Raw genomic sequence first — 15,292 nt, 5'->3', positions numbered from 1 at the left:
TACGGTTAACAGAAAACACACACACATCATAGGTTGAACTGGATGGACTGATGTCTTTTTTCAACCTCACTAACTATGCAACTATGTAACTATCGAAACATTTCCACAGTGAATGCGTGCCATAATCAAAGCTAAAGGCGGGCCAACTAAATATTAGAGTGTGTGACCTTTTTTTTGGCAGGGCAGTGTATGTATCGTGTTTATTTCTTTGTACTGAGTACATGGTCTTATGGATACTTTTCCTATATGGAATCAGGAGGAAGATGTAGCAAACTAGAAAGGCTATAATAGACTAATAGTTAAATGGTTTATATGGGTGTATGAATAACCCACTATCCGATTAAATAGGTGTTGTCTTAAAGCGCTGCCAGCAATACCAGGTTTGTTTAAATTTGGAAATGTTTTCTTTTGATATGCTGATAAGTTCTTCTATTTTTTTTCATATTGTTAAGTCTCTGAACCCATTCCTTTTTCGTTGGGATGGCCTCTGAACGCCAATGGCAAGGTATACAGTGTCTTGCTGCTTTTATCATAAACATCGCTAGTAATTTGAGATAGCGTTTCTTTGGATTGGACGTATAATGAAGCAGGTATTGGGCAGGAGAAAAATCTATATTTTCTGAAGTGACATTTAGAATATTGTTATGAATAGATTTCCAAAAAGGTTGGATTTTGGGGCACGACCATCATATGTGGAGCAATTACACTTTTGGTGCATTACAACTCCATCATTTATTCGGTATCGAGCTGGACAATTTATTAAAGGCAGGGGTCCTCTACCAACGTGTGAGAAATTTAAATCCACACTCTTATGTTGTGACTTTTAGAGAGCCCCTATGTACAGTATATAGGAACAGATAGATTCCCATTCCAGCTCTGTGAATTTTTTTATCTATGTCTTGTTCCCAGCCTGCATATGGGGTAGCTGAGAATGTTGAGTGTTCTCCAAAGAGAGGGTAATATAAATCCGAAATGAGATGTCTTTGAGGGTTTTTTTGGTGCAGAGAGTTTCTATGGTTGTAAGTGGTCTTGTCCAAATTTGGACAGTGTCTCTTCTAGTGAGGAAATGCTTTATTTGTATGTATGTCCATAAAGGAATAGAGTGGGGAGTCAATTTGTCGTTAAGGGCATCTATGGGCAGGAGGGAACCTCTGTGAAAAAAAATATGAGCTAAGACATCTCTATAGAGCCAGCTTCTTGGTGGTAAGATGTCATTTGTGCCAGGGGGAAACTCTGGATTGGCACGCAGTGGAGATAGAGGACTTAGCCAAGGGGTTGGGTTAGATAGCTTGGTTGAGAGTCTGAAGGTTACTAAAGTTAGACCAATGTAGGGTGTAGTTTAGCCTGAGAAAGAATGTGGATGTAGCCAGGGTAAGGATCTCAAACAGTGGGAAATTAATTTGTGTTCTAAGGTGACCCAGTCTTTGGTGAATGTTCCAATCGACTATACTTGCAAGATGAGTTGCCCAAAAGTATCGCAGAAGGTCGAGGAGGGCGATACCCCCTTTATTTTTCGGTAATGTGAGGCGTTCAAATTTAATTCTTGGAGTTTTTCCTCTTTATATAAAGGAGGAGCATGCTTGGCGAAAAGAGGCAAAGAAGGCTGATGGTAATTGTATAGGGATAGTCTGCATTGCATACAGGAAACGAGGCAGGATGGTCATTTTAAGTAGGGAGGCTCTACTGAACCATGAGATGTTTAGGAAGTTCCAATGTTTCAAGTCTTCATGTGTTTCTTTCAATATTCAATATTGAAGTGTGTGGGTCTGGTAAAAAAAGAAGGCGATCATCAGCAAAGGCTACTAGTTTGTAAGTTTGATCTTTTATGGTGATACCTCTGATGTCAGGGTTTGAGCATATTTTGTTCAGTAATGGCTCTAGAGTGAGGACAGATAACAATGGGGATAGAGGACATCCCTGTCTTGTCCCATTGTGTATTTGAAAGGCACTTGTCAGGCTTTGTTCCCTTGCTAGTAGTAAATTTTATGTCTTAAAATGTATTGTCTTTTTGTTTCATGTTTAGTTCCTCGAGGAGGAGCTTTCTCAAATGGGTCAGTTCTTGGTATGTTGAGGTGGTCATGGTTAGTTTATGAGATGCTTCTAGTGTATGTATATGGGTCATGAGGGATGAAATCTTGGCTTGTTTTTATTTTTTAATTTTAGAAGCCATCTTTAAGATTTCTCCCCGGATGACACATTTAGGAGCTTATCATTGAGTGAGTGGGTATGCTTTGGCATTATAATTCAGTAAAAAGTATTCTTGGATACATGCATTAAATCTTTGAGTGTAAACTGGCTTTTTAGGTAAAGAAGTGTTAAGTTGCCATATTTTTGTTTTTGAAAAGACTCGGATAACAGCATAGGTTCTATTGTGGCTTTTTTTGCTTTAGGGCGGGGGAGGAAGAGGTTCTGGAGGTAGAAATAGACCTGCTAGACTACCTAGAATTGGGGATGGGGGAGGGAGGGAGTCTGGATGTGTCAGAGGAGAGATTAAATCCCTCTCTGTGGGAGCATGACTTAGGTGGGTCTGAAGAGAGATATATTCCTGCTTGAGTGTGGCTGAGCTTATGAAGATGAGTAAGGGCAGTATCTGAGAAATGTCAAGTGGAATTTAAATGGAAAGGAAGCTGGTTAATGTTAAATTACATGAAGTGACATAGTTAGAGGCTTAAAGAGGTTGTAAACCCCCAAAAAAAATTTTCCTTTTGCAACCTGCAAGAGAAACACATAATGAGCTAGTATGCAACGCATACTAGCTCATTATGAAATACTTATCTTAGAACGAGCCCTCGCCGTGCCGTCCGCTTACCTGTATGACGGGCGACATGTCCAGTCGCCCGTCTTCCGGGATCGCGGCATCTGGCCATCTGATTGGCCGGAGCTGCGCTGACGTCACTCCCGCGCACGAGCGGCCGTTCCTTCAGAGGGCATGCGCCAGTGACGTCACTGGCTGCATGTAAGGTAAATATCTCCTAAACTGTACATGTTTAGGAGATATTTACACTTTATCTACACCTGTCATGTACCTGGTAGGTGAGCCTGACGTGTAGAGGAGAGCCTCTAGTACAACTCCGGCTCATGGGCCTCTGATAGTGAGACAGCGGCCACAGGAGCACGGTGACGTAGGAGTGCCTGTAATCAGTCCAGTAGTAGCGTGGCCGCAGTGAGCGGGCTGGTATGAGACTGCTGGGAGCGAGCTTGCTGGGCTGGAGTTGTAGCAGGCCGGATGAGCTGGGTGCAGGGTCAAACAAGCCGGGTAGGTAATGGTCGGGCAGGAAGGACATAGACGATAGGCAGCAGAGTAATTGGGTCACAAGCCGGGTTGGTACCAGGAGAGCAGCAATGCAGGATCAACAGGCAGAAGCGAAATCCAGAAGACAAGCCAGGGTCAGGGTAGGAAGCAGACAAGCACAGGTTAGAGACAACAAGCCGGATCAAGATCAGAAGTCACAGGAAGTCAGGAACAGTACACAGGAAGCTGCAGACCAAACAGCAATGAATCCATGCAGAGAGTCAGTTTAAATAGCCAGCTTGGCGCCATCTAATGGCGGGAAGTTCTAACTACCTTATGGACAAGACTTCTCTGACACTACCTATAGGTAAGCCTTATCATAGGCTTACCCATAGGTACAAGTTACAGAGGAGGGTTTACTTCCTCTTTAAGCCTTAGAAACAAAGTTGGGTGAGAGAGTAGCCCCGCATTTAGTCAAGCCAGAGGCTAAAGAGAAAATGTCCTTACACTACCCTACCAGGAACATGGGACTTTGAGGCAAGGATTTAATGGTGGGTACAAAATTGAATATGGACCAACTATAGATAAAATAGTTAAATTTTATTACAACCAAGTAAAAAACAGTAACAAAACATGGTATAAAATCAAAGATGCAGCATATACATCAAAAAAGCAAGCTACAAACAGAGGAACCAATAATATAGAAAAAGGAATCACAGGGGTCCTACATGTTTCGCCAAAAGAATTGGCTTCTTCAGGGACCAACAATGTGTGTGACCTTTTTAATGGTTCTAAATGATGAAACATAATACATAATGATTAATAAAACATTCAAGTATTATGGAAGTCAAACAGTCCAAGCATGCTATTACGCATAATGGTAATGACTCCCATACAAAGACATATATCTAGAACATCCTGTTTACCATTTGTTTTAAGTAGAGAGCCACATCTGGAGTATGCTGTCCAGTTCTGGGCACCGGTCCTCAGGAAGGATGTGCTGGAACTGGAAAGAGTCCAGAGAAGGGCAGCAAAAATAATTAGGGGAATGGAGGACATCAGCTATGAGGAAAGACTACAAGCACTGAACTTATTCTCTCTGGAGAAAAGACGATTGAGGGGGGATATGAAATCAATGTACAAATACTGTACTGGCGACCCTAGCATAAGGAACAAACTATTCAGAGAAAGGGAATACAATAAGACACGTGGCCACTCACTAAAACTAGAGGAAAAACGGTTTAACCTTAAAATATGTAAGGGGTTCTTCACTGTCAGAGCAGTAAGGATGTGGAATTCGCTTCCACAAGCAGTCGTATCAGCAGGGAGCATCGATAGTTTTAAAAAACTATTAGATGGGCACCTTAAAGACCACAACATACAGGGGTATACAATGTACGGTTAACAGCAAACACACACACACATCATAGGTTGAACTGGATGGACTGGTGTCTTTTTTCAACCTCACTAACTATGTAACTATTTCCATTGACAACAGCAAAGCCCTGCGCCAGAGGGCAAACACAGGAGATAATACGGCACGGGTCACGTACATCGATGACGTACCTTTGTTGAGTATATTTCTCACAACAGTTACAACCTCAAATTCACTGTCCAACATGATACCGCCAAAATACAATTTTTAGATACAACAATCTTTTTGAATCAAGATGGCACTTTACATACCTCGCTATACCACAAGGCTACAGCGGGTAACACCATTCTACATAGTTCAAGTGGCAACTTGTACGTAGAATTCCGTACTCTCAATACCTTACAGTGACTTTGAGCTGGAAGCTAGGGCCCTACAAAGGAGGTTACTGGCATGGGGTTACAGCAAAAATGTACTCAAAAAGGCTTATAACTGGACTATAGCACAACCCAGAGATAAAATAATCTTTGGATCTCAAACTAAACAATCTCCCAACACTACAAAAATTATTACGAAATATAATTCACATCATCAAATAATTAGGAATGTGTTGGAAAAAAACTGGCATATATTCGACCATTGCCAAGAGATTGTTTATCGTAGAGCTCCCTCTTTAAGGGACAAACTGGTCAATCATCAGGGTCAGGACAAGATGCTATTGGGTGTCAAGGGTGGCTATGGTACCTTCCGATGCGGTGAATGTGCGGAGTGCCCATGGGTGAGAAAGGGCAATTCACTCCCCCCTCCCACGCGGTGGCACCCTGAGACCCCGCTTTTATGCCACTTGTCTAACAGAAGGGGTGGTATACCTTGCCAGCTGTATATGTGGTTAATTTTATGTTGGTAAGACAAAAAGACCTTTTGCTCGCCGCATACACGACCACTTATACTACATTGATACTGGCATTATATATACCCCTATATGTAAGCATGTTGGTCTCCACCACGGATTTGACCCATACACCATTCAGTTCTCGGTGTTGGAAACCATTAAGCGTAACCCACGTGGTGGGAACTTTGATAATTCTATCCTTAAAAGTGAGGCTAAATGGATTTATCAACTTCAGGCTACCAAGCCTCCTGGCCTGAATACGACTGTATCATTTAAACCGTTTTTGGAATGACAGAGTGCATCTCATGCTTTAAGGACTTGTTTCTGTATATATTCTTTCTTTTAATTTTATTCTATCCCCAATCATCTGCCTTTTTCCCCTCAGTTCCCTCCCCCCCCCTTGCTTTTGTTTCCTTTTCCTTCCCCCTCCTTTTCCCCTTCCCTTTGCCCTTTCTTCCTTCAAATGCTAATGCTATACTTTTATATGTTTATATTGATCGACATTTAAAACTTGCGTTTTTGATTTATTGGAAAAGATTTTTTGTATGGAATGAAAATAGTTTATTTTAATCCCTGTACACTTGTTTTCATATAGGACCATATACTATAATCCATTATGGTAATACATTGACGGTGACATACTTTGCCCTGTTAGTGTGTGGGATTCTGCATGGCGGTATGGACACTTCCTCCTTTTTCTTGTGGTAAGTGCTCGGGTGCCCAGCCGGGGTCTGGAGTGAAGTTTTCCCATTCCTTCTTCCTCCTACGTGTTCCCGATCCCGCCCTCCGGGCGGGTTTAGTTGCGGCTGGTTACTGGCGTGTTACCGCCTTGTTTGTGGTCCACGCTGGTTATGCCGCAAGATGGCGCCCGCGCCGAAAATGACCTACAGAGGCCGGTCATGGCTGCGTCATTTCTGGCGGGACCGGCCTATTTAAGGACCCGCAGCGGCACAGGAAGTCGGACACGACTACCTGACGTTTTACTTACTGGACTATTTACTTCATCCGTGGATCTGTTATTGGGGACATTGCTTGATTGGTTAATGGCTCTCTTTTCCATCTATTTTAAGCACTTTGGTATGTCTTTCTATTTTGGGCTTTTCACTAAGGCTATTCAGCGATCTTTATCTTCATTCACTGGTTTTCTTTTCTCTTCCCACATTTATCTATTTGTTTTATTTATTACCTTCTAATCAGCATCCCAAATTGGTTGCACTTTGGCAGCCTCACATGCACCTTTTATTACGATGTCTACTTACTGGTACTAATTAGGGATGATCGAACTTTTGAAAAGTTCGGTTCGGCCAGAACATCCGAACTTCCCGAAAGTTCGGCCCGGATTTCAAAACCCCATTGAAATCAATGGGACCCGAACTTTCGGTAATCAAAAAACACAATTTTTAAGCCCAAAAACCCAATAAATGCCCCTAAAAAGTCCCTAGGGTTCTGGGTCATGCCCCATTAACTATTAATCACACAAAAAAAGTTAAAAATTGTAATTTTTTTATAAAAAAGCCAATTATTGAAAAAAAAAAAAAAAGAGAGACTTTGGATTTTGTATCTGGGGGGTCTAAAAAGTGTACATGTGAAGTTTCAGCTCTGTAGCATGTCCAGAACCATGAAAAAAAAAGATAATTTTTCAGTAGAACAAGGATGTGGGACCCTCCTTTTACACCTATATGATCTTTTTTTCTGGTTCTGGACACCCCAGACACAAAATCACACAAACTTCACATGTACACTTTTTAGACCCCCCAGATACGAAATCCAAAGTAAAAATCAAAAAATCTCTTTTTTTTTTTTAAATTTTTTCAATAATTGGCTTTTTTTATCAAAAATGACAATTTTTAAGAACTTTTTTTGTGTGATTTTGTGTCTGGGGGGTCTAAAGGGTGTACCTGTGAAGTTTCAGCTCTGTAGCATGTCCAAAAAAAAGGATTGTTTGTATTAGAAAACTTTCAGCTCAGGGGGTTAGCTTCTCTCCTCGGTTTTCACACCTTGCCGGTTTCAAAGCAGGCATTTTTTTGGGTTCTTTGCAGTCAGGAAAAACATCTGAACTTGTGTATAGTGGTACTGTGCACAAGTTCTGATGTTTTGCCTGCCCCCAAAAACTCCCAAAAAATGCCAGCAAAAACACACCTGGGCATTTTTTTTTTTTGACGCTAGCGTTTTTTTTGGCATTTTTTGGGGTTCTTTTGAGGCAGGCAAAACATCTGAACTTGTGTATAGTGGTATATATACACACATAATTATATGTATATAGACACCTAGCCATATATATAGGTGTGATAGTAGCAGAAATATATTACTGTAAATGATTTCATTAGCGCAAGCATATATTTCTGCTACTATCACACCTATATATGTCTAGGTGTGTATATAAATATATGTATGTGTGTATATACACCACTATACACAAGTTCTGATGTTTTGCCTGCCTCCAAAAACCCCCAAAAAATGCCAGCAAAAACACACCTGGGCATTTTTTTTTGACGCTAGCGTTTTTTTGGCATTTTTTGGGGTTCTTTTGAGGCAGGCAAAACATCTGAACTTGTGTATAGTGGTATATATACACACATAATTATATGTATATAGACACCTAGCCATATATAGGTGTGATAGTAGCAGAAATCTATTACTGTAAATGATTTCATTAGCGCAAGCATATATTTCTGCTACTATCACACCTATATATGTCTAGGGGTATATATTCAGACATATATGTGTATATATACCCCTATACACATGTTCAGATGTCATGTCTGACATAAAATATGTCCTCAAAAAAGCACTGGCAGTGGCAGCCCCTGCAGCATGAAAAATGCTTGGCTGGTGAGAAGCCATATTCCTGTCCCGAAGCAACTTAGAGAAATGATCATTTCTCTATAGCGGTCACCCTGCTATGGAAGGGTTTTGTCACCCTTCCATAGCAGTCACTGTCAGTTAACCCTACACTACACTACGGTCCCTTTACACTTAACACTTTCCCTACAGAAACTAAATTTTTGAAGCTAACTTAAGTGTAAAGGAGCACTCTAACTACACTAGATATCCCTTTCCTCACACTAATAAATGCTAAATGACACTTTTAAAGTAAAACAGAACTGCTTCCACTCTCTTCCATGTCCAGTATAACAATGCTAGGAATATGGAGGGGGCTATCTTATATACTGGGGGGCATATTCACTAATGATTGGTCTAGGGACCCCCTAGTCACTCCAATCACATTCCTAGCATTCTCCTGCCCCCTCAATTGGCTTTTGCTAATGGTTCTGGTCCAATCACGGGCTTTTAAAGCCCATTTCCTGAAGCATTGCATTTTGGTCGGTTCTGGTTGCCGAATTCCGAACTTTTTGGGCAAAAAGTTCTAAATTCGGCCGAACCTCAAACACCCAATGTTCGGGCCGAACCGATGGTGGACCCAAACCGTTCGATCATCCCTAGTACTAATCTCTAATCTTACACAATACTCACCTTGTTTTCTATATACACAGGAAATTTCCGGTTTCACGCCCTCTTTATTCATTCTTTGTCCCCCCATAACATACTCATATAATTTTAATGAACTGCAAGGATCTATGGGTAATCCCAGTCCGCCCATCCAGGATCAGTTTATTTTATCACTGTGAATACTGGTTTTGTAGGTTTACCCCTCTACTCTGCACAAATGAAGTTATGGCCTGTGTATCTAACAGGCTGGTTAAACTAAACAGATGGCAACTTCAAGTAAGAAAACACAATACAGAAAACAATAATATAAGTGAGACATTGCATACCAAATAAACATTCCACAGGAGCATTATAATGCTGAGAGAATTTATATATAGGCTGGTTTCTAAGCATCTCCTACAGTGATATTAGCTTTGATCTCGTATATAATAACTGAAATAGAGGGGTAAAATGTAAAGGGTTCTTAGAGATTAATAGTTTTGATAGGTGTATATGTTTTTCTCTTTCTTTTTAATTTTTTTTATTTTCTCTTTTTTCCATTTTTTTTTTTTTGCTTTCCTTTTTCTCTCCTTATATGAAACCTTCTCAAGAGCAGGTAACTCATGAGGTTTGGTTTGGTTACATAATTGGGGATTACCATATGCTCCTGTGGGATTTACATCAAATGAGACATATTAAGCAACTTTCTGGAAGAAATGTGATGATAACCGATTGGATGAGGACATCAGGTTATTTTCAGCTGCCTCTATACACCTCTGCACTAGATCACAGGAGGATATTTGTGGGTTTTGACTGAGGAGTAACTAATACTCAATAGTATAAAATTGAGTAAGAGAAGAGGATAAAAGGAAGGGCTAAGATGACCCAGTTAGTAATTGGTAGGTAGTGTGTATACTATAGTCGTGGTGGTTAGCATAGTGCATAGAGGTGTTGCAACCTGTTTGAATAATGAAAAAAACTAAAATAAATAATGCAATACGGTATGATAGAGAGAGTCTGTTTGCAAAATTAGTAGTACACTCACTGATCAGTTGTGGATAAGTGGATCAAAGGCAGCAACGAGAGAGTCTTGAACTTCTTTTTTGGACAGCGTTCTTTCTGGATAACTCAAAAGAGAAAACTGGAGGGAACAGTTTAACTAATAGGGTTAAGGGCTGCTGGAACATATAGGTCATATACCCAAATTAAGTAAAGTTCCGTTATCACTGAAGGAGTAAATAGAAACTGCACCTCATTTTCTGACCTTCAATTTTAGATGGAAGGTGAAAGAACAGTTCATAGCATATTAATCATGTATCCATACGGTCTCGTCTTCTTGAAGGTGAAAGGTCCGGGCTGGATGGGGCATCTTCTCTGCAGTTCTAGGAGTGAGTTGATGAAGAAGAGTAGTTTCTGCAATGAGGGTCCTGTTGTCTTTCAGCTATCGGGGTGCTATTGTTGGTAACCACGATCCATGCTTCTGAGATAGAGAATGAGCTGTACCAGTCAGGTACTTCAATTGCAGGGAGGCCTAATGTGTTACAGAAAGCTTGCAAATCATTGGGCGTGCGGAGTAGGGCTGTGTGACCTGGCCACGTGGTTGAAAGGCAGAAAGGAAATTTCCATCTGTATGGCATACCTCTTGTTCGAAGTTGATCCAGTAAAGGACAGAGTGCACGACGGTTCTGAAGGGTTACAATAATTTGACTTCAGTCCCTCTAAAGATTACCCACTTCCATTCTCTGGCTTTCTTAAGAATTGCCTCTATTAGGGGAAAATACACCAGACAGCATATAATGTCTCTTGGGGGATCATTCTCTCAGTCCCTGGGTCTCAGGGCTCTATGGATGCTTTCCATTTTAACTGGTGTATCAGCGGGTCTATCAAGGAGGTCATTAAATATTCCTGTGCCCGTTTGTTCTAGGAGCGGTTGTTCTACGGTTTCTAGAACTCCTCTGATATGAATATTGTGGCCATGACCCCGGTTATCTAGATCTTCTAGATGTCTGTGTATCCTGATTAGGTGGGATAGGTTTATATCAGAGACTTTCTGCATTTGCCTGATGGCGTCTGCATGTCGAGTTGTGGCCTGCTCCACCTCCCCTATTTGAGCTGCTATAGACTGAATGCTGGCTCGGAGGTCAGTAATCGCTGCCGAGAGGTGGATTTGATGTCAGTTGTGACTGAATGTAAGTCTGTGAGACTTAGAGAGCATGAGGCCTGATTATGCTGGTTGCTGTTCTCCTTCTTGTGTTATTGCTTACCAGGCATGGCTCCTCCGGCCCCGAGGCTGCGTGGCTATCCCCAGAAGACAAGTGGAGCATGTTTACATTCCTTGTAATAGGAATAAAAATGATCAAAATTTTTTCTTTTTTTAAAAACTGTGTAAAAATAATAAATAAAATAAATAGGAACAAAAAAAGATTAAAGTGCCCTGTCCCCGTTAGTCTCGCCCACATATGTAAACAGTGTTCAAACCACACCTGTGAGGTATCGCCATGATTGTAAGAGCGGGAGCAATAATTTGAGCCTCTGTAATTCTAAGCTGGTAACCTGTAGAAATTTTTAAAGTGTAACCTATGGGGATTTTAGGTACCAAAGTTTGTTGCCATTCCACGAGCTTGCGCAATTTTGAAGCATGACATGTTGGGTATCTATTTACTCAGCGTAACATTATCTTTCATATTATGGAAAACATTTTTTTTTTTGGAAGACCACTGCGCAACTATGGTGTGATAAAAATTATTGCAACAATCTCCATTTTATTCTCTAGGGTCTCTGCTAAAAAAAAATATAAAATGTTTGGGGGTTCTAAGTAGTTTTCTAGCAAAAAAAATTATTTTAGCTTGTAAACACCAAGTGTCAAAAATAGGCCTGGTCTTAAAGTGGTTAATGGAAAGTGGGGTTTGGTACACTTTAAGTACTCACTACACAGAGACACTCCACTGACACACTGCAATATACTGCAGTAAAACTGCACCGATGCACTGCAATGCAAAATACTGTGGTGAACGTGCACTAACGCACTGAAATATACTGCACTGAAATATACTGCATTAAATGTGCACTAGCAAACTTAAATATACTACATTAAACGTGCAATAACATACTGAAATATACAGCGTTAAACATGCAATAACACACTAAAATATACTGCGTTAAACGTGCAGTAGCGCACTAAAATATACTGCGATAAACCTGCACTAATGCACTGAAATATAATGCGTTAAATGTGCATTATTGCACTGGAAAAATACTGTGTTAAACGTGCACTATTGCACTGAAATATACTGCGTTAAACATGCAGTAATGCACTCAAACATACTGCTCTAAATGGCAGTAACGCACTGAAATATTTTGCAGGAAACCTGCCCTGACAAAATAAACTGACACTAAAGTAAAAATGAACTACACTCACACTGCGCTATCACTAGATTTACACTAAAGTGACACTAATGTAAAATTGAACGGTCAAACTACAATCAAACTGCACTATCACTAGATTCACACAAAACTGACACTAAAGTAGAAATGAATGGTCAAACGACACTTACACTGCACTATTACTACATTCACCCTAAACTTACATTCTACACTGACAATAGAATCAGAGTAGCACACTATAGCGCACTATAGCACACTAACTCGCTAGTAGCACTGAACAGAGCCCTGTTCTATCTCTTTCTATGCCAATATCACACTGCAAATAGGCCCTATGGGGAGAATATTTTTTAAGTGTGGACTGGGACTAAGAGCAATTAGCTATGATTGAAAAATCATATAAACATATATATATAACAGTCCAAATAAAGTTATATAATCAATGTAAAGGGCTCTTGTGCTCCAATCTTCTTAAAAGTGCTGAAATGCTCCACATAAATTAATTCCGTGATGAGACACACACCCCCTTTTGTGTTTCTCCTTACCAGAAACAATGGACCACCGGATTTTCAGTCTGGGAGTTAAACAGGCTTGATTTAAATAATACTGATAGGTCGCAAGGAATGGATCAAGAACTCCCCAGTAGCCTCTAAGATTTTACAGTAATCCTCAATTAATGAACAAAGAGAAGGAGCCAATAGTGAAGTACCGTAGGGTTGCAGTTTATTGGCGAAATAAAAACATACTTACAAAATGGTAGCAGGAGAACAGCATGTAAACAGCAATTAGCTTTTACGAACGCCGTAACCATCATGCGGAAATTACGAAAATGCGTTTCGCCCTCCTACAGGGCGTCATAAAGGACCTAATTTCAGGTCAATGCAAGCCTCTATTTATACCCTGAGAAGAGCAGCCTCTTCCTCGGTAACCAATCAAAAAGAATTGGCGGCCATATTGGAAGCGAGCTTAAAATGACATCATTAGAAGTATTTCAATATATCCACTTGGGGAAAATAGTCTCAACGATGTCACTTACGGCTAAATTTGCTGAATTTGCGTATCATTAAAAAGACCCTATTAACAAACTACAATATAAATTGCTAAAAACAATCAATGTCAACTAGAAATAACCAGCCATATATCAAATCATACAGAAATATCGATGAATAAAGTTTATTAGGAAAAAAAACTATTAAAACGATGAAAAAAAGAGTAGTAAAAATAAAAAATAAAATAGCAAAAGAAAATTAAAATAACAATAAAAATAACAATAAATAAAAACATTTAAGTAATAAAAATGTAATTAAAAAATCTAAATACAAGAATTATAAAAAAATAATTAAAAAAACATAAAAATGAAAAAAATAAAAAAAAACAAAATGAAAGAAATGTAAAAAATGAAAAAATATAAAGATAAAGGAAGATGGAAAATAAAATAGGGATAAATTGTATATACAATATATATCGCTTTATTTCACCAATTAGAAATAAAACAATTGAGATCTAACTCAATGTTGAACCCTGAAGGGCTCATAGTTCCCAAACGATGGATCCACTGTGTTTCGTTTTGAGAAATGGCCCTGTTTAAATGTCCTCCCCTCCATTGGGGCTTAACCCTGTCAATCCCACAAAAAGTCAAAACAGCAATATCTTTCCCATGATTGAGCCTGCAATTATTCAATAGACTATGATGTCTGAAGCCTTTTTTAATGTTATTCACATACAAAGAGTATGTTGCTAGGTAACAAATGATTAAATGCACCACATCCCTTGATCAAGAAATTGTATTGGAAAGGTGGAGAAAATTGTATTTTAACCCATTGTAAGTGGGGTTGATTCTTTGTTTTCTAGAATGGGTGAATATCTTGATTGTTTTTTGCAGCCCTTGGAACAAAAATGTCCAGCCTATCTTAAGGATAGCAAGGATTTGCTTGAATTACTACAAAAGATGGAGATAGATGGTGGATGTATATTAGCCAGCATAAATCTTAATTCCCTATACAGCCACATTCAACAACAACATGCCATTGAGGCAGTGTTGTGGGCCTTAAATGGCACCGATATTAAAACAAAACAAAAATAATTCCTACTGAAATCGTTAGATTTGGCCATGAGCCACAACTTCTTCTGGCATGAGAAGAAATTCTTTAAACAAAAGAAAGGAGTGGCCATGGGTGCCAAATATGCTCCATCAGTGGCAAACTTTTTCATGAGTCATTGGGAGAAGGAAGCCATATTTGATAATAGCATTCCCCAATTGAGATTTTACAAAAGGTACATAGATGACATCATAGTGGTTTGGGGAGGATCACAGGAATATTTTCTACATTTCCTTAGAGAAATTGGTAACAATAGATATGGCATTTCATTTTCAGCAACTTTTGATTTAGAACATATTAATTTTTTGCACTTTGTAGTATACAAAGAGAATAGTTGACTTCTGACCAAAACCTTTTTTAACCACTTCCATACCGGGCCATAAAAAAAGCAGGAAGCTTTTGTTGATCCGCTACTACCGCTACTGCGTGGCCCCGGGGGTGCGCAGCACGGCGATCAGGGATAAGGCTTCTCCCTCGGACTGAACCCATCCCCGTTCAAGGTAAACAACCACGTGATCGGCTGTGTCAATCACAGCCGATCACATGAGCGGCTCCAGCGCGAGCCGCTCGTTCTCTCCGCAATGCGTGCCCCCGGGGGCGAGGCTTGTCCCTCGGACAGAGCCCATCCCCGATCTAGGTAAATAATGAAATTGGCTTTTTACCACGTGACCGGCTTTCAATCACAGCCGGTCACAGAATGTCAACAGAGAACACTGCTTGAAGTCATTGTAGTCGTATTAGTGCACTTGCGACAGAGACAATTGAGTACTGTCCGTGATACTTTTTTTATTTGCACTAACATAAAATTTTTCAGGACAAGCTTTTGGGGTATGGCCCCTTCTTTTTTTTTTTTTTTTTTTCGTATGGTTTAGAGATTCTGGGCCGGA

Source organism: Pelophylax lessonae (genome assembly GCF_965119305.1).
Source record: "Pelophylax lessonae genome assembly, chromosome: 1".
Lineage (NCBI taxonomy): Eukaryota > Metazoa > Chordata > Amphibia > Anura > Ranidae > Pelophylax > Pelophylax lessonae.
This window is presented reverse-complemented; position numbering follows the sequence as displayed.